The sequence below is a fragment of the Pseudophryne corroboree genome, chromosome 11 (genome assembly GCF_028390025.1).
Source record: "Pseudophryne corroboree isolate aPseCor3 chromosome 11, aPseCor3.hap2, whole genome shotgun sequence".
Classification (NCBI taxonomy): Eukaryota; Metazoa; Chordata; class Amphibia; order Anura; family Myobatrachidae; genus Pseudophryne; species Pseudophryne corroboree.
Window position 1 is genome coordinate 173,965,297 of NC_086454.1, and position 25,264 is coordinate 173,990,560.

The window sequence follows — 25,264 nt, forward strand, 5'->3', positions numbered from 1 at the left end:
CTCCACACTGTGCTCCAAAACAGCCGGAGCGTAATACCACGAAAACTTTATCACACTCCGTCGCACGCGTACACCAGGACCATGCTCCACACGTTTTCACCTAGACCGTGCTTCACCAAGCTTCACCAAGTTTCACCAAGCCTCACCAAGCTTCACCAAGACCACCAAGCGGGGTTCAATATATTCACACCCTATTCAGCCCACACTAACATTCTATAGTTTTCTGATCAGAAAAATATATTTTCCTGTTAACTGATAGCTTTCCCCAGAGGTACTACAGTAAAAAAAAAGTTTTTTTAAACTAAATATTGGAAACTGAACAAATTTGTGCTATTATCGCGTGGCTACCGTCTCGCCTAAACTGAAACAATGCTATTGTGTGATTTGTATTTAGTGAGCGTATCTGTATGCACGTTGCGTAAATACGCCACGTGCGTAGGCCTTTACATTGCGTACGCAGTCCCGAACGTTTTCCGAGACACGTGTACACAGGCCGTACGTCCACAGTACTACAAATCCCACACTTCTATAAATGTAAGCGATATTTAACTATAATCACTTACTTAACACTACACAGATTCCTACTGTATAAACCTTTACTAGGCCAGGCTGCGTGTGCGTCTTACACTTATTTCCTTAACTATTAACTCTATATTTTAACTAAATAGCAACAAATTTTCTCAGTACAGGTCAAAATGAATCTAGTAATCAATGCTTATGGCAATAATGCGAGCAGGTATACAGAGTACAAAATACAGGTCTAAATGAATCTAGTAATCAATGCTTATGGCAATAATGCGAGCAGGTATACAGAGTACAAAATACAGGTCTAAATGAATCTAGTAATCAATGCTTCCAATAGTATGATTCATATTGGATAGCTATCTTGCAGAACATACACTGATATAAACACACATAATTATAATATTATATATATGTACCATTCACTGGTCTCCTGAGACTCATTTACTCATTAAGTGCTTCTAATTTGCATATGAATGCTGTGCTTTTGGCTGTCTGTAAAGGTGGTTTTTCACTGCTAGGAAAAAGCAGTTACACAGGTTACTTTGCATTTCAATGGCTATCTTACAAAAAGCAGAGTTACCTGAATCCTAGAGGTAAAGAAAAAAAACAACTTTGTTTATATCTGTGTGTGGTTCTTACATCACGTATTCATCTTACTATTAACTTTTATTAAGCCCCATCTGAAACTATTTGTAATTGACTATGGCATGGGTTAAATAAATGCATTGGTAACTCATAAATGGTGATTTATTTTTGACCAAAGACGGCTGATTATTCCGGGCAGTAAAAATCAGCCATTTAGAAAAAAATGACCTTCCCAAAATGGCCGCTGCTCCTCCCCCTTCCACATCCATGAGGGTTACACAAAATGGTGGACAGGCCATGTGGTTAGTCCAAAATGGAGGACAAACCATGCGGCTTCCTTTGTCACAAAGAAATCACACACCATGCAAGCCCCTGAAGTTATTTTAGGCCTGAGTTAAAAATAAAACTATATCAAAGCTGTGCAAACTTTTAAATATACTTTTACCCTACTTAACAGATAAGCAATCCAATCTGAATCAAACACAACATGACTCATTTGAACCTTGTTTTGCAACAATATGATCAGATATGCAGAGTACAGGTGTATGCTTGTATTGTATGCGCATTTGGAGCCAAACAGAAATTTACAGATTTTAAAATAGCTTTGCGTTCTTACCTTCCGGATCCCACCAGCATCCCAACAAACCTTGCAGAGCAGACACCATCTTATCAGCAATGAAATAGGGTTTACCAGTGTATTCTACAGCCAAAAAAAGCTTACGTAGGATACCTGTCCGCCCTTTTGCTGATAGATAGAGTCTGCTTTAACCTGCTAGGCTGTGGGTATGAGGAAAACCAGGACGTAGCCCCCAATGATAATGTCAATTATTATCTTAAAACACAAAGCTATATCACTAGACTCGCTATTACCGTGGAGCCGCTATGGCCGCTAGACTAATTACACACACTACGTACTAAGTACGCTATTTGCGTACTGAGTACCGTATTGATACGCACTTAGCGTATCAGACACTGTGCCGTGGGCACAACGCACACGCGTCACGTACGCACACAGATTCACGCTACGTACAAAGTGCGCTATTTGCAAATAGCGCACTTAGTACGTAGCGTGAATCTGTGTGCGTACGTGCCGCGTGTGCGTTGTGCTCTTAGCGTATCAGACGCTGTGCCGTGGGTACAACGTACATGCGGCGCGGATGCAAACAGAGTGAAATACTGTAAACCTTATTAATGAAACAATGTAAGGATATGCTTATACTTTAAACCTTAGCTGCAAAGCACTGCAACGATGTTAATACTTTTAAACCTTAAGTAGCGCTGGTGATACAAAGTATCCGCAGTGCATACACCTTAACAATGCTTATACACCTTAAACAGGGTAAACCACTTTAAAAGCCCAGGCAGGAAAGTGAAAACACAACACTGATTGTGGTTGAAACCACAGGGTTCTAACACCGCAGTGGATTGTTCAGAGAAAAAGGTAAACAAGTACAAGTTATACACTACAGACTAACAAGGAAATCTAAACAGAATAAGTGAGAATAATGGCTACAGAGAATGTACATACGTGAGAATCATTCGCAAGCGCGTCCTGGTCCAGTCCTCCGTTATCAGGTAGATAGCGTTCAGAGTCTTTCTGTCCGGCCAGGCAACAATGGTCTTTTTATACCCAACATGCATACACAATACAATGGTCGCTGTAATCTCATTGTCCATTGGACACAGGGATATGTCTTTACATTACAGAACAGGTCATAGGTGGATTTGAAGAGGTGGGCTGTGTCTTTCCCCAACTGCTCTTGTGGGTGGTATCCTCTGGATTCCCGCCGCATACATAATATACAATAAATACAGTAAATATCTATAATCTACTTTTGTACATAACTATACGCAGGAGCAAGTGATCTTTTCCTAACTAACACCGGAATGTTACCCTTAAAATACCCTACAGCTGGATACTAGACATCACCTTTCAACCTTTATCTGACCCTTCCTATCATGCAAAGAGGAATCTCTCTGTCCAGGAACTGTTTAAACTAACATTACTCGCTGACAATGTCGAGGGGAACTATATCTAAAATATACACTATTTGGGTTAGATATGCAATGTTCTAATAACACGCTACACGCTCACAAACTCTACCGTAAGTACCCATATCGCGTGCAGGGTCGCCGGAGCGACTCCTACGCAAACCGCGTATCACGCACAGGATCGCTGGAGCGACTCCTACGCACATTGCGGATATGTGCACGCACAGCAGACTGAGTGCACGAGCAGCGGGCATGTGCATGGGGTTAGTGCAAGGCATATGTATAACAATATTTTTCGACTTTGACACGGTGGACATAAAAGATGCCTACTTACAAGTTCCCATTTATCCTCCGCATCAGGCTTACCTGAGATTTGCGATTCAGGATTGTCATTACCAATTTCAAACGTTGCCATTTGGTCTGTCCACGGCTCCGAGGATTTTCACCAAAGTGATGGCGGAGATGATGGTTCTCCTTCGCAAGCATGGAGTCACGATTATCCCATACTTTGATGATCTCCTGATAAAGGCGTGATCCAGGGACCAGTTGGGGCAAAACGTTGCACTCTCCCTGACAGTTCTTCAGCAACATGGTTGGCTCCTAAATTTGCCAAAATCACAGTTGATTCCGATGACGCGGTTGTCGTTTTTGGCAATGATATTGGACACAGAACTACAGAGAGTCTTTCTTCCAGTGGACAAGGCTCTGGAACGTCAAAGTCTGGTCAAACAAATTCTGAAACCAGCAAGAGTGTCAATCCATCAATGCATTCGGTTGCTGGAAAAGATGGTTGCGGCTTACAAGGCCATTCATTTTGGCAGATTCCATGCCAGAGTGTTCCAGTGGGACCTGTTGGACAAATGGTTCGGGTCACATCTACACATGCACCGGAGTATAATCCTGTCTTCCAAGACCAGGGTATCACTCCTGCACAGCTCTCACCTCCTAGAGGGGCGCAGGTTCGGGATACAAGATCCTGGTGACCAGGTTCGGGATACAAGATCCTGGTGACCACGGATGCATGCCTCCGATGCTGGGGGGCAGTCACAATGGGAGAAAACTTTCAAGGAAGATGGTCAAGTCAGGAAACTTGTCTTCACATAAATGTTCTGGAGTTAAGAGCCATTTACAACGGCCTTCTGCAAGCGGAACATCTTCTTCGAGATCTGCCTGTACTGATCCAGTCGGACAATGTAACAGCAGTAGCGTACATAAACCGTCAGGTCGGAACGAAAAGCAGAGCGGCAATGGCAGAAGCCACAAGGATTTTCCGCTGGGCGGAAAAGCATACAAGCGCTCTGTCAGCGATCTTCCTTCCAGGAGTGGGTAACTGGGAAGCAGACTTCCTCAGCAGACATATTCTCTATCCAGGAGAGTGGGGCCTCCACCAAGAAGTCTTCGCAGAGGTGACAAGTCATTGGGGAGTTCCTCAAGTAGACATGATGGCAACTCATCTCAACAAGAAGCTTCAGAGATATTGTTCCAGGTCAAGGGACCCTCAAGCAATTGCAGTGGATGCACTGGTGACACCGTGGGTGTTTCAGTCGGTGTATGTATTCCTTCCACTTCCTCTCATTCCAAAGGTTCTAAAGATCATAAGAAGAACAAAGATCCAGGCGATCCTCATTGTCCCAGACTGGCCAAGGAGGGCTTGGTATCCAGATCTACAGGAATTACTCATAGGAGATCCCGGGCCTCTTCCTCTGCGCGAGGACCTGCTACAACAGGGGCCGTGCGTGTATCAGGACTTTTTTTTGTTTAATCAGGTTTTTATTAAGGATTTTCAATGTATAAACAGAAGAAGGGGAAAACACCCATATATATACAGGTAGAAAAGCATCCATATCAACAGTGTACAATAATAATTACAAGTCTAGTCGTACAGATGTCAAAGGGAGGGTATTCAGCTCCATGGAGATGGATGGATGCAATAGGGGTAGAATATACCAAGTAATATAAAAAATGGGGTTGTTCTACCTTAGGTAAAAGTGTTTTCATATGCAGTGCTTATATAGATTAACTGAATAAGAGAGTAGAAGAATAGGAGCGCCCGATGGCAATAAGATAGAAATAGAGAGAAGTGAGAAGTAGGAGAGGGTAAGAAAAGGAGAGATGGGGTTGTTGAAGTTGGGGTGGGGGGGGTTACCACTTAACAAGTCAATGGAATGTAGAGAATTAAGATTTCAGTTATCATCCAGGGGAATGGCTAAGTAAGCCTGGGAGGTTTTGTATTCCAACCAGGGGGACCATGTGGATTCGAATTCACGCGATTTGCCTATCGATGTGAGGAACAAGTCTTCCATTCTCATAAAATAATTCAATTTAGTGAACCATGTACGACACGTAGGAGGGTTGTGGGATCTCCATCTAGCCGGGATAGCCGCACGTGCTGCATTGCTTAAGTGTCGTAGCAGGGAGTGTTTGTGTTGAGATATTGGGATTGTAGAATGGTTGATAAGCCAGAAAGCTGGGTCATGAGGGGTTTGGGTCTTGAGAATGATCTGAGAGATGCGTATAACTTCCTGCCAAAAGGGTTGGATTAGTGAGCATGTCCACCAGATATGTAAAAGAGTGCCAGATGAGGAGGAGCATCGCCAACATAGAGCCGACGAGGAGGGGTACATAGCATGGAGGAGGGAGGGGTGTCTGTACCATCTCGTCATAACTTTATATTGAGTCTCTCTTACTTGGACACAGACAGAGCTTGTATGGGTTTTTAAGCATATTTTTTCCCAATCTCTACACGACAGAGGGATGCCCAGGTCTCTTTCCCATGCCACAGCAAAAGATGGAGTGTCTGTAGGTTGGGAGTGGCAAGCAATTTTGTAAAGCGCGGAAATAGTGTGGGTTGGGTCATGTACGGCAACGCAAAGTTTCTCAAAAAGGGTCATCTCTCTGGCGGCGTTTTGGAGTCTAGAGTTGGATATTAGGAAATGTCTTATTTGCAGGAATTTCCAAAAGTCCTGTTGGGGGATGTCCCACTTTGCCTTGAGTTCTGAGAATTGTTTGACTCCAGTTGATGACACCATCTGGCCGACCCTGAACAAACCTGCTGAAGCCCAATGTGAAAAGTGGGCTGGGTTGATTCCCGGTGCAAATTCAGGGTTGGCCAGAAAGGACGTCAGGGGGCTGAATTTAGAAGAGATGTAAGGTAATGTGCGCAATGATTTCCACGTAGTAAGTGTAGGAGTAATGGTGGGGTGGGGGAGGAGCAGTTTTGGGAGGGAGGGGAGCCAGGGAAATATTTCTGGGAATTGTTGTATGTATAGGCCCTCCAACTTCACCCATTGTTTAAGTTCGCGGTATCTTGTCCAATCTATGATCCTATTCAAAAGGATGGCATGGTAATAATTTTTTATGTCAGGAAGCTTAAGGCCGCCACTTACAATCGGCTTTGTCAATTGGGAGCTACGAATCCTAGGTCTCCTACGTTGCCAGACAAATTGTCGAATCAAGAGTGAGATTGATCGAAACCAGGTCTCCGGGATGCGGATCGGAAGGGTTTGCATCAAATATAATAATTTAGGGAGGGTGTTCATCTTAACTACATTTATTCTTCCGAACCAGGATAAAAGTTTCATGTTCCATCTGGAGTAGTCATTCCGAATCGTGTGTAGTAGGGGTAAGTAATTTAAAGGGAACAATTGGGATTCGTTGGCGCTCAATTTAACACCAAGGTATGTTATGTGGGAAGATTGCCACGCGAAAGGAAAAGAGCGTTTAAGGGCTGCGACGGAGTCTATAGGAGCAGAAATGTTAAGGGCACCAGATTTATTATAATTAATTTTAAAGTTGGAAAGATGTCCAAATAGATCAAGTTCTTTCATTAGGTGTGGGAGGGAGTCAGTGGGATGTGAAATTATGGCCAGGAGGTCGTCGGCAAACAAGGCGAGCTTATATTCACTATCACCTACGGTGAAACCTTTGATAGCCTGATTTGCCCGAATAGACCTGGCTAATGCCTCAATACATAGCACGAAGATCAAAGGAGATAGTGGGCAGCCCTGTCTGGTGCCGTTGCTTATGGGGAATGGGTCTGATAGGGTACCGTTTACGCGAACCCTTGCCGTCGGGGAGTCATATAGGGCCATTATCCAGGCGAGTGCATTATGACCTAAGCCTATGTGCTCCAAGATGGTTTCCATAAATTTCCAACTGACCCTATCAAATGCCTTTTCGGCGTCAGTGGAGAGTAGGATGGTAGGGGTAGTACTGTGGGAAGCTAGGTGAATGAGGTTGAGAATTTTGGTAGTGTTGTCTTTGGCCTCTCGGCCCAAGACAAAACCCACCTGGTCACTATGGACTAGGAGAGGGATCAGCACGTTAAGTCTGTTCGCTAGAATCTTTGCATAAATTTTAAGATCTACGTTGAGAAGGGAGATGGGTCTGTAGCTGGAGCAGGCCAAAGGATCTTTGCCCTGCTTCGGTATAACCGAAACGTGGGCCTCCAATGAGTCACGGGAGAAGTGGGAGCCAGATGTAATTGACTTGAATGCACGGAGAAGGAGAGGGAACAATTTATCTTTAAACACCTTGTAGTATGCTATAGTGAAGCCGTCAGGGCCAGGACTTTTCCCCGACTTCATAGAGGAGATGGCCCGGTTTAACTCTTGGGTGGTGAAAGGAGCTTCCAGTATATTTAGCTCCGAGGTTGGGAGAACAGGGTAATCGATGGACTTTAGATAGTCTCTTATTTTTTGGTGGAAAAGGAGGGGATCTACAGCAGGGGAAGCGTTCTCTAGATTGTAGAGCAAGGTGTAGAATTGTGCGAAGCATGCCCCAATCTCAGGTGATTTAAATTTGGGGGTCCCTCTGGCGTCTTTCACCGAGCTAATAAATGAAGCTGAGTGTTGGGCTTGTATAGCATGAGTGTATCAGGACTTACCGCGGCTACGTTTGACGGCATGGCGGTTAAGCTCAAAATCCTAGCCTGTAAGGGTATTCCCAGTGAAGTCATTCCCACACTTATTCAGGCCAGAAAAGGGGTAACATCTTAACATTACCACCGTATTTGGAGAAAATATGTTTCTTGGTGTGAATCCAAGGGGGCTCCTATGGAGGAGTTTCGGCTAGGACGTTTTCTCCATTTTCTCTTACGTCTTAGAGGATGCTGGGGACTCCGTAAGGACCATGGGGTATAGACGGCTCCGCAGGAGACATGGGCACTGTAAAGCTTTAGAATGGGTGTGCACTGGCTCCTCCCTCTATGCCCCTCCTCCAGACCTCAGTTAGTTCCTGTGCCCAGTGGAGACTGGATGCACTGCAGGGGAGCTCTCCTGAGTTTCTCTGAAAACGCTTTTGTTAGGTTTATTATTTTCAGGGAGCACTGCTGGCAACAGGCTCCCTGCATCGTGGGACTGAGGGGAGAGAAGCAGACCTACTTAAATGATATGCTCTGCTTCTTAGGCTACTGGACACCATTAGCTCCAGAGGGAGTCGGAACGCAGGTCTCACCCTCGCCGTTCGTCCCAGAGCCGCGCTGCCGTCCTCCTCACAGAGCCGGAAGATAGAAGCCGGGTGAGTATTAGAAGAAAGAAGACTTCAAAGTCGCCAGAAGACTTCAGATCTTCATGAGGTAACGCGCAGTGGTAACGCTGCGCGCCATTGCTCCCAGCTCACACACACAGGCGCCACAGTAAGGGTGCAGGGCGCAGGGGGGGGCGCCCTGGGCAGCATAAATATACCTCAGATAAGACTGGCAGAGCATTTATATATGCTGTAGAGGCTATATAATTCCAAATCCCCCGCCAGTATAAAGATTTAGAGCGGGACCGAATCCCGCCGTCGAGGGGCGGAGCTTGATCCTCCAGCACTAACCAGCGCCATTTTCTCCTCAGCATGCTGCAGAGAAGCGGCCCCGGACTCTCCCCTGCTGTTAGCTAGTACAGAGGGCCAAAACGAGGGGGGGGGGGCGGCACATTATTTGGCGCAAAAATGTGGTGTTTTTACACACACACACACACACACACACACACACACACACACACACACACACACACACACACACACACACACACACACATATATATATATATAAGGCTGCTATGGTCCGGCACTCCGTATAAGCCTTGGTTTTAGCTGTCGCCGGTGCCCTCACAGTAATAGCTTAATATTCATTCCATGGTGCGGCACTCATGCTGATCTCAGAAATAAATGGACTGTAGTCCTTCTTGCTTCAACGTTTCAATTTATTTCGTCAAATTCCTGATGACAATTTGACGAAATAAATTGAAACGTTGAAGCAAGAAGGACTACAGTCCATTTATTTCTGAGATCAGCATGAGTGCCGCACCATGGAATGAATATATATATATATATACACAAAAACTTGAAAAAAGAAGTAAAGTTCTGAAACGTTGACTGCATACCAGCTTCAGCTGTCTGTTTGTTGATTATATTCAGTCTCCCTGAGTGCCGTCCAGCTGGCCTGCTTGCGTATATGGTGTGTCCAGGTCGGGCACCGGAGCGTGCTGTGTCTTTCAGTCAGGTGGAGTGCCGAACATTTTGGTCTTTATATATATATATATATATATATATATATATATATATATATATATATATATATATATATATATATATATGTATATGTATATATATATATATATATATATATATATATCATACTTGCCTACCTGACCCTCTCCAGGAGGGAGAAAATGCTCTGTTCCTGGACTTTCCTGGTAATGTATGATTGCCATCACCTGTGGTGAAACATCTTTCTTATCAATTACCTAGCTCACCACAGGTGATGGCAATCATACATTACCAGGAAAGTCCAGGAACAGAGCATTTTCTCCCTCATGGAGAGGGTCAGGTAGGCAAGTATGATATATATATAAATAAAGCGCTGACAGCCTGGGATTTTTCAGTGTACAGTGGCGCTGGGTGTGTGCTGGCATACTCTCTCTCTGTCTCTCCTAAGGGCCTTATTGTGGGTCAGTCCCCATAATATTAGGTATCCCAGTGTGTGTGGGGGTGTCAGTACGTGTGGGTCGACATGTCTGAGGTGGAAGGCTCATCTAGGGAGGAGGCAGAGCAGATGATTGTGGTGTCCGTCGGCGCCGCCGACACCTGATTGGATGAATATGTGGAATGTTTTAAATGCTAATGTGACAAAAAACAGACCCTCCAACATGACCCGCCCCACTAGGTACAAAATGCTCTGTTTCTGGACTTTCCTCTTAATTTATGATTTCCAGCACCTGTGTTGAACTAGTTAAATGATAAGAAAGCTGTTTCTTTACAGGTGATGGCAATAATAAATTAAGATGGAAGTCCAGAAACAGAGCATTTTGTACCTAGTGGGGCGGGTCATGTTGGAGGGTATGCAAAAGATTGGACAAAGCTGAGTCCAAGGAAAAAGCAGGGAGTCAATCCATAGCTTTGACTGTGTCACAGGGCCCTTCGGGGTCTCAGAAACGTCCCCTTTCACAGGTAGTAGACACTTATACCGACACGGATTCCGACTCCAGTGTCGACGATGATGATGCTAAGTTGCACCCAAGGGTGGTCAAGAGTATTCAATATATGATTGTTGCAATAAAAGATGTTTTGCATATCACTGAGGACCCCTCTGTCCCTGACACAAGGGTCTGCATGTTTAAGGAAAATAAACCTGAGGTAACTTTTTCCCCATCTCACGAGCTGAACGCCCTGTTTGAAAAAGCTTGGGAAACTCCAGATAAGAAACTGCAGATTCCCAAGAGAATTATTATGGTGTAACCTTTCCACTCCCAGGGCAGGTTACGGTGAGAATCCTCACCCACGGTGGACACGGCTTTAACGTGCTTGTCAGAAAAGGTGGCGCTACCATCTCTTGAGACGGCAGCCCTCAAGGATCCTGCTGATCACAGACAGGAAACTACCTTAAAATCAATTTATACACATACGGGTGCCTTACTAAGGCCGGCAGTAGCGTCGGCATGGGTGGGTAGCGCAATTGCAGCGTGGGCAGATACCTTGTCATCTGACATTGACACCCTAGATAAAGATACCATTTTGTTGACCTTGGGTCACATTAAAGACGCAGCATTATATATGAGAGAAGCTGCGAGAGATATTGGGCTGTTGGGTTCAAGAGCCAATGCCATGGCAATTTCTGCTAGACGGTCCCTGTGGACCCGCCAATGGACAGGTGATGCTGATTCAAAAAGACATATAGAGGCTTTGCCTTACAAGGGTGAAGTTTTATTTGGTGGAGGGCCTTGCGGAACTGGTTACCACAGCTACCACGGGTAAATCTTCTTTTTTGCCTTATGTTCCCCCACAGCAAAAGAAAACACCTCAATATCAGATGCAGTCCTTTCGGTCGCATAAGTTCAGAAAGGGTCGGGGCTCTTCCTTCCTCGCCAGAGGTGGAGGTAGAGGGAAAAGAGCGCCCACTACGGCTAGTTCCCAGGGACAAAAGTCCTCCCCGTCTTCTGGAAAATCCACTGCATGATGCTGGGACTCCGCTGAGGGGGTCCGCGCCGGTGGGGGCACGTCTTCGACTCTTCAGCCAAGTCTGGGTTCAGTCGGACTTGGATTCTTGGGCGGTAGAAATTGTATCCCAGGGATGTAAACTAGATTTCGAAGATGTGCCTCCTCACCGATTTTTCAAATCGGTCTTGCCAGTTTCCTACACAGAGAGGGAAACAGTTGCAGATGCCATACAGAAACTGTATCATCAGTAAGTGATTATCAAGGTTCCCCTGCTACAACAGGGGAAGGGTTTTTATTCACGCCTTTTTGTGGTCCCGAAACCGGATGGCTCGGTCAGGCCCATTCTGAATCTAAAATCCCTGAACCTATATCTGAAAAGGTTCAAATTCAAGATGGAATCTCTCCGGGCAGTGATCTCCAGCCTGAAAGGGGGTGGTTTTATGGTGTCACTAAACATAAAGGTTGCATACCTTCATGTCCCCATATATCCTCCTCATCAGGCGTACCTGAGATTCGCTGTACAGGATTGTTATTACTAATTTTAGACGTTGCCGTTTGGGCTTTCCACGGCCCCGACAAGGTAATGGCGGAAATGATGGTGCTCCTGCGCAAGCAAGGCGTCACAATTATCCCGTACTTGGACAATCTCCTGATAAAGGCGAGTTCAAGGGAAAAATTGTTACAAAGCGTATCTCTCTCCCTGAGAATACTACAACAACACGGCTGGATCCTAAATCTACCAAAGTCGCAATTGGTTCCATCAACTCGACTGTCGTTTTTGGGCATGATTCTGGACACAGAAAAACAAAAGGTCTTTATCCCAGAGGAAAAAGCCCAAGTACTCCAGAACATGGTCAGAGACCTGTTAAAGCCAAAAAGAGTGTCAGTTCATCAATGCACTCATGTATTAGGAAAGATGGTGGCTGCCTACGAGGCCATTCCACACTGACTTTTCAGTGGGACCTTCTGGACAAGTGGTCAGGGTCCCTCCTGTACATGCATTGGAAGATTGCCCTGCAGCTACTCACCAGTGCGATGGATCCAGCGATGATGTTCCCGGCTGTGACGTCAGACATCCTCCCTCCAACGCCTGGATCCGCCTGCGTTGGACTCACCACGCCTGGAAAACGGTGAGTATCCGCCCCGGAACGCCTCCTGCCTGTCTGTCTGCTTGCAATTGCCGATGCGATCACATTTCTCCCTGGCGGCGTCGCTTCCCGCTGACGGCCGTCGACAGGCAACGACGCGCGTATGCCCAGTTCCGAACTGTTGAGTGCGAACGGGTCAGAATGACCCCCAATGTGCGGTGTAATGTGAACAAGATTGTGCTACTTTGTGGAGTAATTTGAATTAGTACTATTGTGTGGCCACACTCCACCCGCTTCTTGCGGCGTGCGACTTCGGTGCGCACTGTTCCTTTATTAAGTATGGGAGGGAGGGCGCAAATTTATAGTTTGCAGGGAGGCGCCGAACACCCTTGCACCAGCCCTGCCCATAGGCGAGATTCAATCGGAATGTATTGCATTGAAACCTGTGGAGATTGCGGCTGTCGGCAGGAATGGAGGGATTACAGCAGGTATAGTTTTCTTCTGCAGTCCCTCAGCATACCTCCCGACTGTCCCGATTTTCAAGGGACAGTCCCTTTTTTTGGGACTGTCCCACTGTCCCTTCCGTGGGCCACTGTGTCCCACGTTGGGGGAGGGTAGATTTGAGGTTCCTGTCACTCGCTGCTCTGCTTAATGCAAAGCAGTGCTGAATAGACGCTGTGCGCATACATGCTGGGAGGCAGAGAGCTCTGCGAGCTGCTGGCCAGGCCCCCACTGTGACTAAAATGGGAGGCATGGCCCGCGATTGCGGCATCCCCGCAAAGCCATGCCCCCTTTCTCACAGGCCACACCACCTGTTTGGTGATGCACAGCTCCGACTCGCAGGGGGTCACGATTTCCCTTCCGTGGATGTTGGTAGGTATGCCTCAGTGATACAATACAAAATATTTGCAGTTAACCCATGACTGTTTTCAGGGATTTAGGGGTCTATGTACTACAGTGGACAGAGATAAGGTACCAACCAACCAGCTCCTGTCATTTTTCAAACACAGCCTGTAACATGGCATTTAGGAACTGATTGGCTGGTGCTTCATCTCCGTCCACTTTTTCTCTCTCCAATGCTTAGTAATAGGGTCAAACTGCACATTTGGCACTTCTGGCATATTCCAGAAGGGCTGATGGCCTATTGGGCCGTTCTGGTCACACAGAGAGCCGGTAAGGCTGCACGAATCGCAGCTTCCGGCTCTCCGATTTTCTCCCTCCTCCTGCCCGATGTGCCTGTTTCAAAGAAATATGGAGGGGTGACCCGAGTTCATGCTCCCTGATTCGCGGCACACCACCGTGAGCTGTGTCCGCGCCGCCTTTCACGTGTGCGCATGCACAGAAATGCCATGGCTGAAAAGCAGCTCCAATCTGTCCCTGCTTAGTACATCATACCTGCCAACATGAACCTCTCCAGCAGGGACACAATGTTCTGCTCCTAGACTTCCCTCTTATGCTTGCAATTACCTGTGGTGAAACACCTTTCAATCCATTAACCTGTTTAAAACAGGTGATGGCAATGACAAATTAAGAGAAAAGTCCAGAAACGGAGCACTGTGTCCCTCCTGGAGAGGGTCATGTTGGGAGGTATCATAGGGGTGTGGTATTGAAAGTCGACAGTAACTAGGTCGACAATGTCTAGGTCGACCACTATTGGTCGACAGTAACTAGGTCGACAGGGTGTCTAGGTCGACAGGGTCTTTAGGTCGACATGTTCTAGGTCAACAGGTCAAAAGGTCGACATGAGTTTTTAATGTTATTTTGGTGTCGTTTTCTTCGTAAAGTGACCGGGAACCTCATTAGTGCACCGCGTCCCCTCGCATGGCTCGCTTCGCTCGTCATGCTTCGGGCATGGTGCCTTCGCTCCGCTACCGCTTCGCTCGGCACAGATTACCGTTCCAATCGTAGTCCACGTGGATCGTTAAGTATGAAAAGGTTCAAAAAAAGAAAAAATGTGTGAAAAACTCATGTCGACCTTTTGACCTGTCGACCTAGAACATGTCGACCTAAAGACCCTGTCGACCTAGACACCCTGTCGACCTAGTTACTGTTGACCAATAGTGGTCGACCTAGACATTGTCGACCTAGTTACTGTCGACTTTTAATCCGGATCCCGGTACATAGACCCACACATAAGCCACAAATACCTGTATTAAATGATGAATGGGCCCCTAGGGAGAGACAGAGGGGACAAAACAGCGGTAGGGCCAGATTAACAATGGGGCAAATGGAGCTCCAGCTCCAGGCCTCCACATAAAAATAGTCCCATCATCTTTACAGCATGATGATGGCCACCCAGCTGTTGTGATAAATGACGGTTGGTAAAAAATCAGAAGTTTGAAATTGTATTTACTATTTTCCACACAAAATGAGGCTTTTGTTTAATTTTACACATTTAGGGAGCCATTAGGGCTGGTACATAGTGTCTACAGGATTACATGGCACTGGCCAATTCCACACATCATGGCCGGGGTGTGGTATTGAAAGTCGACAGTAACTAGGTCGACTATGTCTATGTTGACCACTATTGGTCGACAGTAGCTAGGTCGACAGGGTGTCTAGGTCGACAGGGTCTTTAGGTCGACCTGTTCTAGGTCGACAGGTCAAAAGGTCGATATGAGCTTTTAATGTTATTTTGGTGTAGTTTTCTTCGTAGAGTGACCGGGAACCCCAATTAGTGCACCGCGTCCCCTCGCATGGCTCGCTTCGCTCGCCATGCTTCGGGCATGGTGCCTTCGCTCCGCTACCGCTTCGCTCAGCACAGATTACCGTTTCAATCGTAGTCCACGTGGATCGTTAAGTATGAAAAGGTTCAAAAAAAGAAAAAAATTGTGAAAAACTGATGTCGACCTTTTGACCTGTCGACCTAGAACATGTCGATCTAAAGACCCTGTTGACCTAGTTACTGTCGACCAATAGTAGTCGACCTAGACATTGTCGACCTAGTTACTGTCGACTTTCAATCCGGATCCCGGCCACACCCCCACTGCTTCTCATAATAGGCCCTTGAACATTTTGAGCCCCAGGCCCATTAGGCCCTTAATCCAGCCCTGCAGATCAGGGGTTGGGGGTGGGGTTATAAATTGACTGCTGGTGAGGATTTTAAAGGGACAACATTGTAGAGGGCTAGAAAAAGGGTTGACTTATTGGGAAGGGGGGCATCACCTTAACTCCCCCAAATTGACTTTGTCATTGGCAGAAGATCAACAGAGAAACATAGTTTATTCACTTTTAGCTCCCTTAGCTTCAGGTCTTTGACCCTCAGCCAAGCACATTCGATCTATAAACTCAGCTATCTTCAGAAAAAGAGCAGCGTTTCTTCAGGGTAATCTTTGCCTCCCTCCTTTCTTATCGCTTGCAATCTCTTATGTATCACAAACCAATATACATAACTGTAAAGAAACCGCATGACTTATACAGGATTCCATACAAACTCAGGCAGGGTTCCATGGTGTAATGGTTAGCACTCTGGACTCTGAATCCAGCGATCCGAGTTCAAATCTCGGTGGGACCTGATGTTTTGTTTACTCCCCACCTTTCAATGGGGATGAAGGATCTTTTTTAAATTATTTATTTCTTGATTTATTTACTTACTTATTTTAAAGTTCTGTTTTAGAAGCAATGGGTTACAGAAATGAATCCGTTGGTAGCCTATGTGCCTTTTCTGATAGTTTCTATAGATCCTATTTTGTGACATAATGTCTTAATGATAGCTGGCACTCAAAATTTAGCAGTAGCTTGCTAAAGCAGCCCTCCTACAAGGCTCCTATGTGCAATAAATAATTTACATGCGTTACTTGCCTTTATAAAAAAATGTTACATGTTTATAACATAGGAAAAGAGACAACAAATAAAAAGCTCAGTCTCCCCGTCGGGGAATCGAACCCCGGTCTCCCGCGTGACAGGCGGGGATACTTACCACTATACTAACGAGGATTGACCTGCTCCTTCTGTAAGATCTAGCTGCTGTGAGTATACAGGATCAGGTGACTCCTGCACGGTTGCTGTCTTACTCCTGCTCTTACATGACTGCAATGTGCTAAGATTCCTCTTATCACTTTAATAAATATTACAATGTTGTCATGTATTGAGGGGAGTCGTCTGGGGGAAGGGGGGCAATGGAAATGTGTGACCGTTTAAGCACAGCACTAAAAGGTTCTGCTCCCTCACCAACAGTATAGAACAGTGAGCAAAGCATTGGACTGGATACACTGCATTAATGGTGTGGAGTCTGATTGGTTGTAACAGCAGCCGCTTAGCATACAGTAATAACACAACATAGAGACTGCAGGCTTTCACTCAAAAGTTATTTTCTCAAACGCTGTTTTCAACCAATCCTCGTTAGTATAGTGGTAAGTATCCCCGCCTGTCACGCGGGAGACCGGGGTTCGATTCCCCGACGGGGAGGTTGTTTTTTTTTTTTTTTTTTTAAATAAATATAATATCCCCCACGTTAACTTTGAAAATGTTAAATCTGCTGTCAAGGAATTTTACACCTTAATAACGTTATAAGAACTATATTGTCCACCAAAACCCGAATATGAATTGTAACATATGGGCGTTCAGTGTTCATATAATTTTTTTGTTACGATTCATTTATTTATTGGTAGTAAATGTGAGTACTCTACTGGGAAAAAAAATTGTTTTATATATTACACACATATAGGGGACTATAAGCTTAAACTCATGCAGGTTTATCATAAAATGATGCAGAAACTGCAGATTCTGCATAATTGTACGTATTACCACTATGCAACAACAGCCTAATGCAGGAAATGTCACAGAACTCTCCTACCACTGCAGAATGCAGTCCTCATTATTACTAGTCTGATCCCTATGCTTTTCAGGGTATCAGGTCTCTAGGGCGACAGTGTCTAGCTCGACCACTGTTGGTCGACAGGTCAAAAGGTCGACATGAGTTTCTCACATTTTTTTCTTTAAAAAAAAAAAACCTTTTTCATACTTAACGATCCACACGGACTACGATTGGGAATAGTAACCTGTGCTGAGCGCAGCGAGGCACCTTGCTCGAAGCTAGCTCGCCATGCGAGGAGACACGGTGCACTAGTTGGGGTTCCCAGTCACTGTACAGGGAAAATTACACCACAAAAAACATTAAAAAAACGCATGTCGACCTAGACCATGTCAGCCTAGAGACCCTGTCGACCTAGTTGCTGTCGACCAATAGTGGTCGACCTAGTTACTGTCGACCCTCCATACCATACCACGCTTTTCAGAGTTTGGTCCCATACACCTCCATCAGATGGCTTAAACTGTTTTATGCCTATGGAGACATTCTCTGAGCAGAAGTATCTTACAATCCCTCTGCCTCAGCCTCCGTCCAGCTTCGGTTAACCGACACTGGGGGCTGGATGCAATGATGCCCGAGATCTGGGACATTTTTTCAAAGGGGCAATCACTTACAAGTCATGGTTTTGGTTAAGCGATACCCCTTTAAAAAAACGTCTGAGATCAGCCGGCATCTCGCACCTCCAGTGATCTCGGGCGTCATTACATCCGGCCCTGGTTCAGGTACGGTCACTATCTGTTAAAAGACGCAATGTGCCGATGTTCGGTAGACCGCGCATGTGCAGGACCAGTATTGCATTGTCGCTCACAAAGCCGCTGCAGACTTCAGGCGCCCGGTCTGCATAACCTCAGGGTTACTCTCTGGCCGATGGTGTCGCAGAGTGATCCGATGCTGCATCCTTGGACGCAGCACTAGATTACACATGCATGCCGGAGGCGTCTACATATGCCTGACGTCTCCTGCTGCATTACTATATCTGTAACAGCAGCTATGCTTACTACCACCGCACCTGAATAAGGCACACGGGGGATCATTCAGGTGCGGTTGAGGTGCAGTTGGAGGAGTTATTACTGCTGCTTCCTTGGACGCAGCAGTGATAGCGCTGTATGCAAATACAGCAGGAGGCACCTATTGCATGCAGACGCCTCCTGCTGCATTAGTGATCCGAGCTGTGTCCTAGGATGCAACATCGGATCAAAACACCCACCATCGGGCGGCTTATGGCACCTATGGTGCTGTGCAAGCCACCTGTCGCATAAGCCAGGAAATCTCCATCCTATGGCGAAAATTCCTGGTTTCTTCCCACCCTGTAAATGGTGGCGACATGCTTCCATTTTTTCCAAATGGAGCCTGTTGCCACCCACTCTCCGCCCCCAAAGCGGCATCAGACTGTCAATGACAGTCTAATGCCAGCCTGTATCCTACAGTATGCCGCTGAACCTGTTCTTGCACACGCAGAATGGGTCCTGCACATGTGCAAAGTAACGAAAATCAGTACTTTGCACCAATGGTCTCAGGTGCAACCGCACCCGAATGACCCCCACTGTGCGTAAGTGTAGTCTCACATTCCCAGGAAGTGTCTTTCGAAAAGTGAAAGAATCCTTGGAAACCCTAGGGATGTAACTCCCAGGGACCCCGGTTATTGGGGATAATCATATAAAATAGGATAATCTCTCTGCAGTTTTAATAGATAGGTCCCATAGAGAAAGGAGAGGTCTGCTTACCCGTACTGTATGATATGACTAAATTGTCAGTGACCAAATATCAGTAAAAGATAATGTCATACAATAGCATCAATACAGTTATGGGTACATAGTAGATAGATAGTTCAATCAAGGCGACTAACTGTATATCTGTAATGCGTCGGCGGGTGTGTATGTCTGTGATGTCATTCACAGACCTATCAGGTCGACCCTGCAACATATCGCCATGTCTGGCTATCTGTACAGCTGACCCACCAACCGTCCCATATGACGGTGGCCGGAACTGCCGACAATGACATCACAGCACTGCCCACTCTGTTGTTGTGTCTGGCCCGACATGTTGAGCTGGCGAATGTAAGTGTTCATGCACATATCTATGGCAAAATGGTACCAGTTTCGTGCATTTCTCCAGGAATGGCGCAGGTGATTTTGTAAGACATGCAGTTAGGTCCGGCTCTCCCATGTAACCAATCAATAGACCGGGTGCCAGCACAGTAATTAGATACAATTCCCCAATGGGGCAGCACTCCAGGTTCTTACAATAACATCCCACCGGCAGCAATGTTTCAGTGCATTTATTATGTCCACACTGTTATCAGGCTAAACAGATGAATACAAAATCTCTCCTTATAAAATTGACCACCGTGTGAATGCCATCACTGGAAGCGGGGTCATACAACCGGCCAGTGCTGCATAGAGAGTGACGTTATTATAAGTATATTTATTAACCCCTGGTTCAGCCACGATACTCTTTTGAAAATAGGATTTTAATTACCTACTGGTAAATCCTTTTCTCGTAGTCCGTAGAGGATGCTGGGGTTCAATTTAGTACCATGGGGTATAGAAGGGTCCTTTGGGAGCCACCGGCACTTTAAGAGTTTAATAGTGTGGGCTGGCTCCTCCCTCTATACCCCTCCTACCAGACTCAGTCTAGAAACTGTGCCCGAGGAGACGGACATACTTCGAGAGAAGGAAATACACAGATAGTGGTGAGATTCACACCAGCTCACACATAACAAAAAGGAAAGCCAAGCTAACCAACTTGGAACAATTCAGCAACGGCTGAAACAACAATATTGAACCAAGTAACAATGCAGGAATGCAAAGCACTGGGCGGTCTCCCAGCATCCTCTACGGACTACGAGAAAAGGATTTACCGGTAGGTAATTAAAATCCTATTTTCTCTTACGTCATAGAGGATGCTATAGTCCACATTAGTACCATGGGGATGTACCAAAGCTCCCAGTACGGGAGGGAGAGTGCTGAGGTTCCTGCAGAACTGATTGGCCTCTGAGGACCTAAAGTTAAGCCAAAGTATCAAACTCGTAGAACTAAGCAAACGTGTTCGACCCAGACCAAGTATCTGCTCGGCAAAGCTGTAAAGCCGAGACACCCCGGGCAGCCGCCCAGGAACAACCCACTGTACGAGTTGAGTGGGCCTTAACAGATTTCGGACACGGCAAGCCTGCCGTAGAATAAGCATGCTGGATAGTAAACCTGATCCAGCGAGAAATCATCTGCTTAAAAGCAGGAGACCCAACCTTGTTGGGATCATAAAGGACGAACAAAGTGTCCTACTTCCTGTGACGAGAGGTTGTCTTCACATAAATCTTCAAAGCCCTCACTACATCCAAGGACTTTGAGGTAATTGAGGAGTCAGTAGCCACTGGCACCACAATAGGTTGGTTGATATGAAAAGCAGACACAACCTTAGGAAGAAATTGCTGACGCGTTCTGAGCTCAGCCCTATCTTCATGGAAAATCAAATAGGGGCTCTTGCAAGACAAAGACCCCAATTCAGACACACGTCTAGCAGATGCCAATGCCTACAGTGTGACTGCCTTCCAAGTAAGAAACTTGACGTCCACCTCCTGCAAAGGTTTGAACCAATCCGATTGCAGGAACTGCAACACTACATTAAGATCCCAAGGTGCCGTAGGAGGCACAAAGGGAGGTTGGATGTGCAGAACCCCTTTCAAGAAAGTCTGAACCTCAGGGAGGGCAGCCAATTGTTTCTGGAAGAAAATTGACAAGGCCGAAATCTGGACTTTAATGGAGCCCAAGCGTAGGCCCACATCCACACCAGCCTGCAGAAAGAGGAGAAACCGTCCTAGTTGAAACTCCACCGTTGGATACTTCTTGGATTCACACCAAGACACATACTTTTTCCAAATGCGATGGTAATGTTTAGACTTAACTCCCTTCCTAGCCTGAATTAGGGTAGGAATTACCTTTTTTGGAAAGCCTTTCCGAGCTAAGATCTGGCGTTCAACCTCCATGCCATCAAACGTAGCCGTGGTATGCCTGGATAAGTGAACGGCCCCTGTTGAAGAAGGTCCTCGCGAAGAGGAAGAGACCTCGGATCCTCCAGGAGTAACTCCAGAAGATCCGCGTACTAAGCCCTCCTTGGCCAGTGCGGAGCAATGAGGATCTCCTGAACTCTTGTTCTTTTTATTAGCTTGAGAATTCTTGGGATGAGTGGAAGTGGAGGGAACACATACACTGACTGGAACACCCACGGAGTTACCAGTGCGCCCACCGCCACTGCATGTGGGTCTCTCGACCTGGAGCAGTACCTGTGAAGCTTCTTATTTTGGCGAGAGGCCATCATGTCTACCTGAGGTACACCCCAATGGCTTGTCACCTCTGTGAACACCTCCGGGTGGAGGCCCCATTCTACTGGATGGAGATCGTGTCTGCTGAGGAAGTCCACATCCCAGTTGTCCACTCTCAGAATGAAGATTGCTGATAGCGCCACTGCGTGCTTTTCTGCCCAGAGGAGGATTCTTGTTACCTCTGACATTGTCGCTCTGCTCTTGTTCCGCCCTGTCGGTTTATGTAGGACACTGCCATCACATTGTCCGACTGAACCTGAATGGCCAGATTTTGCAGAAGATGTGCCGCTTGTAGAAGGCCATTGTATACGGCCCATAGTTCCAGAATGTTTATCGGATGGATGGATTCCAGACTTGACCACTTTACTTGGAAAGTTTCCCCTTGGGTGACTGCTCCCCAACCTCTGAGACTTGCATCCGTGGTTAGAAGGATCCAATTCTGAATCCCGAACCTGCGGCCCTCGAGTAGGTGAGAAGTTTGCAGCCACCACATGAGTGAAATTCTGGCTTTCGGAGACAGGTGGATCCGCTGGTGCATGTGAAGATGTGATGCTGACCACTTGTCTAGAAGATCCCGTTGGAAGGACCTTGCATGGAATCTTCCGTACTGAAGCGCCTCGTAGGAGGCTACCATCTTCCCCAGATGAACCGATACCCGTGCTGGCTTCAGGACATCCCGTACCATTGATTGGATCACCAACGCTTTCTCTACCGGTAGAGATATCCTATGCACTTCCGTGTTGAGAATCATCCCCAGGAAGGGCAGTCTCCTTGTCAGTTCCAAATGTGACTTTGGGAGATTCAGGATCCACCCATGATCCTGGAGTAGTCGAGTTGAGAGAGCAATACTCTGCAACAACCTCTCCCTGGAAGACGCTTTTATCAGGAGATCGTCCAAATATGCAATTATGTTCACTCCTTGCCTGCGGAGGAGTAGCATCATCTCTGCCATGACCTTGGTGAACACTCTCGGTGCCGTGGAGAGGTGAAACGGCAGCGCTTGGAACGGATAGTGACAATCCAGCAGCGCAAATCTGAGATAAGCCTGGTGATGCGGCCAGATCGGAATGTGAAGGTACGCATCCTTGATATCCAGGGAAACTAGGAATTCCCCTTCCTCCAGACCTGATATCACCGCTCTTAGAGAAATCAGAGATTCCATCTTGAATTTGAATTCCCTTAAGTAGAGGTTCAATGATTTTTAGGTGTAAAATCGGCCTTACCGAACCATCCGGTTTCGGCACCACAAACAGGTTGGAATAATAACCCCTTTGGTGTAGGTGAGGAGGAACTGGGACAATAACAACTGTTTTGACCAATTTTTGAATGGCTTCCAGTAGGATAGCACTTTCTGTTAGCGAAACTGGTAAGCCTGACTTGAAGAACCTGTGAGGTGGGAGTTCCTGAAACTCCAGTCTGTAGGCCTGGGTAACAATTTCCGTCACCCAGGGGTCTAGGCCTGATGACGCCCAGATGTGACTGACATTTTTTAGTCTTGCTCCCACCTGCCTGATCCCTGGGAGGTCCACCGTCATGCTGACGATTTGGAGGAGACAGAGCCTGGTTTCTGTTCCTGAGAACCTGTTGGTGCAGGTTTTTTAGATTTTCCCCGACCACCCCTAAGGAAGGGGATTTGGATTTTTAAAATTTTGCAGTCCGAAAGGACTGCAGTGTGGACGTAGATTAAGATTTCCTAGTCTGTGGAGCTGCTAAGGGTAGAAAGGTTGACTTACCCGCAGTTGCTGTGGAAATCCACGCATTAAATGCGTCCCCAAACAGAGCCTGACCTGTGAAGGGTAGGTTCTCCACACTTTTCTTGGATTCTGTATCCGCAGTCCATTGGCGTAGCCAGAGTCCTCTGCGTGCTGATACCGCCATGGAAGTAGTCCTTGCATTCAGCATTCCAAGGTCTTTCATGGCCTCCATGAACCCAGCCGAATCCTGTATGTGACGTAAAAATAAATCAATGTCACTCCTATCCATAGAATCTAAGTCCTCTAGTAATGTGCCTGACCACTTTACTATGGCTTTTAGAAATCCACGCATAAGCAATAGTGGGCCTTAAAGCCACGCCTGTAGCAGTGTATATAGATTTGAGCGTAGTCTCAATCTTGCGGTCAGCCGGCTCCTTTAGGGCGGTTGAACCAGGGACAGGTAAAACCACCTTTTCAGACAAACTGGATACAGAAGCGTCTACTATAGGTGGTGTTTCCCATTTCTTCCTATCCTCTTCAAAAGGAAAAGCAATGACAATTCTTTTAGGGATCTGGAATCTTTTCTCTGGGTCTTCCCAGGATTTTTTAAATAAAGAGTTCAGCTCTTTAGAAGCAGGGAAGGTGAGAGAGGATTTCTTATTTTCTGTAAAATAAGTTTCCTCTTCCGGCTCAGGCACCTTCTCGGTAATATGCAAAACATCCCTAATGACTTCAGTCATCAACTGCACCCCCTTAGCAAGGGATACATCCCCCCCTGTATATCCCCATCACCGTCCCCTGTATCAGAGTCGGTATCAGTGTCAACTTGCATTATTTGGGCAAGTGTACGTTTCTTAGGGTATGTAGGTGGAGTATGGGAGGGAGGAGGCGCTGAATGCTGTAACCCCTCTACAGACTTCCTCAAAACTGTCTCTTTCTCATTATGTGACATCCTAGATGAAATCTGTGATATCATTCCCCTTAAAGAATCCACCCATGGGGGCTCGGATTCGACAGGTTGGGAAAGCACATTGTAGTCCTGACTCTTCAGGAGAAGATACACACTCTGCAGCACAGGATACAGAGCCCTTAGACATGGTAATGTGGATTAATACACACACACACAGGAAAATGTCAGACACAGTTTCCCCCAGAGTACCTTCAGAGAGTCACAGAGTATAAGGAGCCAGCCACACAGCGCCCCAGTAGGCCGTTAATAGAATAAACGGCCGGCGCTGACTGAGTAACCTTAATAGGATAAACAGTTCTTATAACACTCTCTCCCCTGTCTATAACACCCTGGTACCGCAGAGGTTGCTGGAGTTATGAGGAAAGCAGCGCTCCCTGTCAGCGTCTCATCTGTGTGATCTGCAGGGAGTAAAAATGGTGCTGGTGAGTACTGGATCCACTCTGAGGAGAAGCCCCGCCACTGTAATGGCGCATCTTCCCGCACTTAATAGATTATACTGGCCTGAGGTATTTGTGCTGCTAACAGCGGGATTAGCCCCTGCTAGCATAGGTATCTGGTTGATAGACAGTGTCTAGTTAGACAGTCAATAGATAGACACCATATGTTAGACAGACATTAGGTCGACAGGGTCAAAAGGTTGAAATGAAAAAGGTAGACAGTACAAAAGGTCGACAGGTCAAAAGGTCGACATGGTCTAAAGGTCGACATAAAAAGATAGAACATGTTTTTTTTTTATGTAACATGTTTTTGGACTATTTCATACCTTCTCTATCCATGTCGGCATAGAGTTGGTTATATACCTTGTGGCGAGCGCAGCGAGCCACCGTGCCCGAAGCGTGGCGAGCCCCGCGAGGGTATGCC

The 25,264-nt window shown here is 46.4% G+C and overlaps 3 non-coding genes across 3 annotated transcripts; 2 read left to right on the forward strand and 1 right to left on the reverse strand.

Moving 5' to 3' along the window:
• The first annotated feature begins 16,053 nt into the window (after positions 1 to 16,053).
• TRNAQ-CUG (transfer RNA glutamine (anticodon CUG)) lies at positions 16,054 to 16,125 on the forward strand. Its single transcript has one exon. It is a non-coding gene; the product is annotated as a tRNA-Gln (tRNA).
• A 350-nt stretch (positions 16,126 to 16,475) lies between these two features.
• TRNAD-GUC (transfer RNA aspartic acid (anticodon GUC)) lies at positions 16,476 to 16,547 on the reverse strand. The gene has a single exon. It is a non-coding gene; the product is annotated as a tRNA-Asp (tRNA).
• Positions 16,548 to 16,946: 399 nt separating this feature from the next.
• TRNAD-GUC (transfer RNA aspartic acid (anticodon GUC)) lies at positions 16,947 to 17,018 on the forward strand. Its single transcript has one exon. It is a non-coding gene; the product is annotated as a tRNA-Asp (tRNA).
• Positions 17,019 to 25,264: the final 8,246 nt, after the last annotated feature.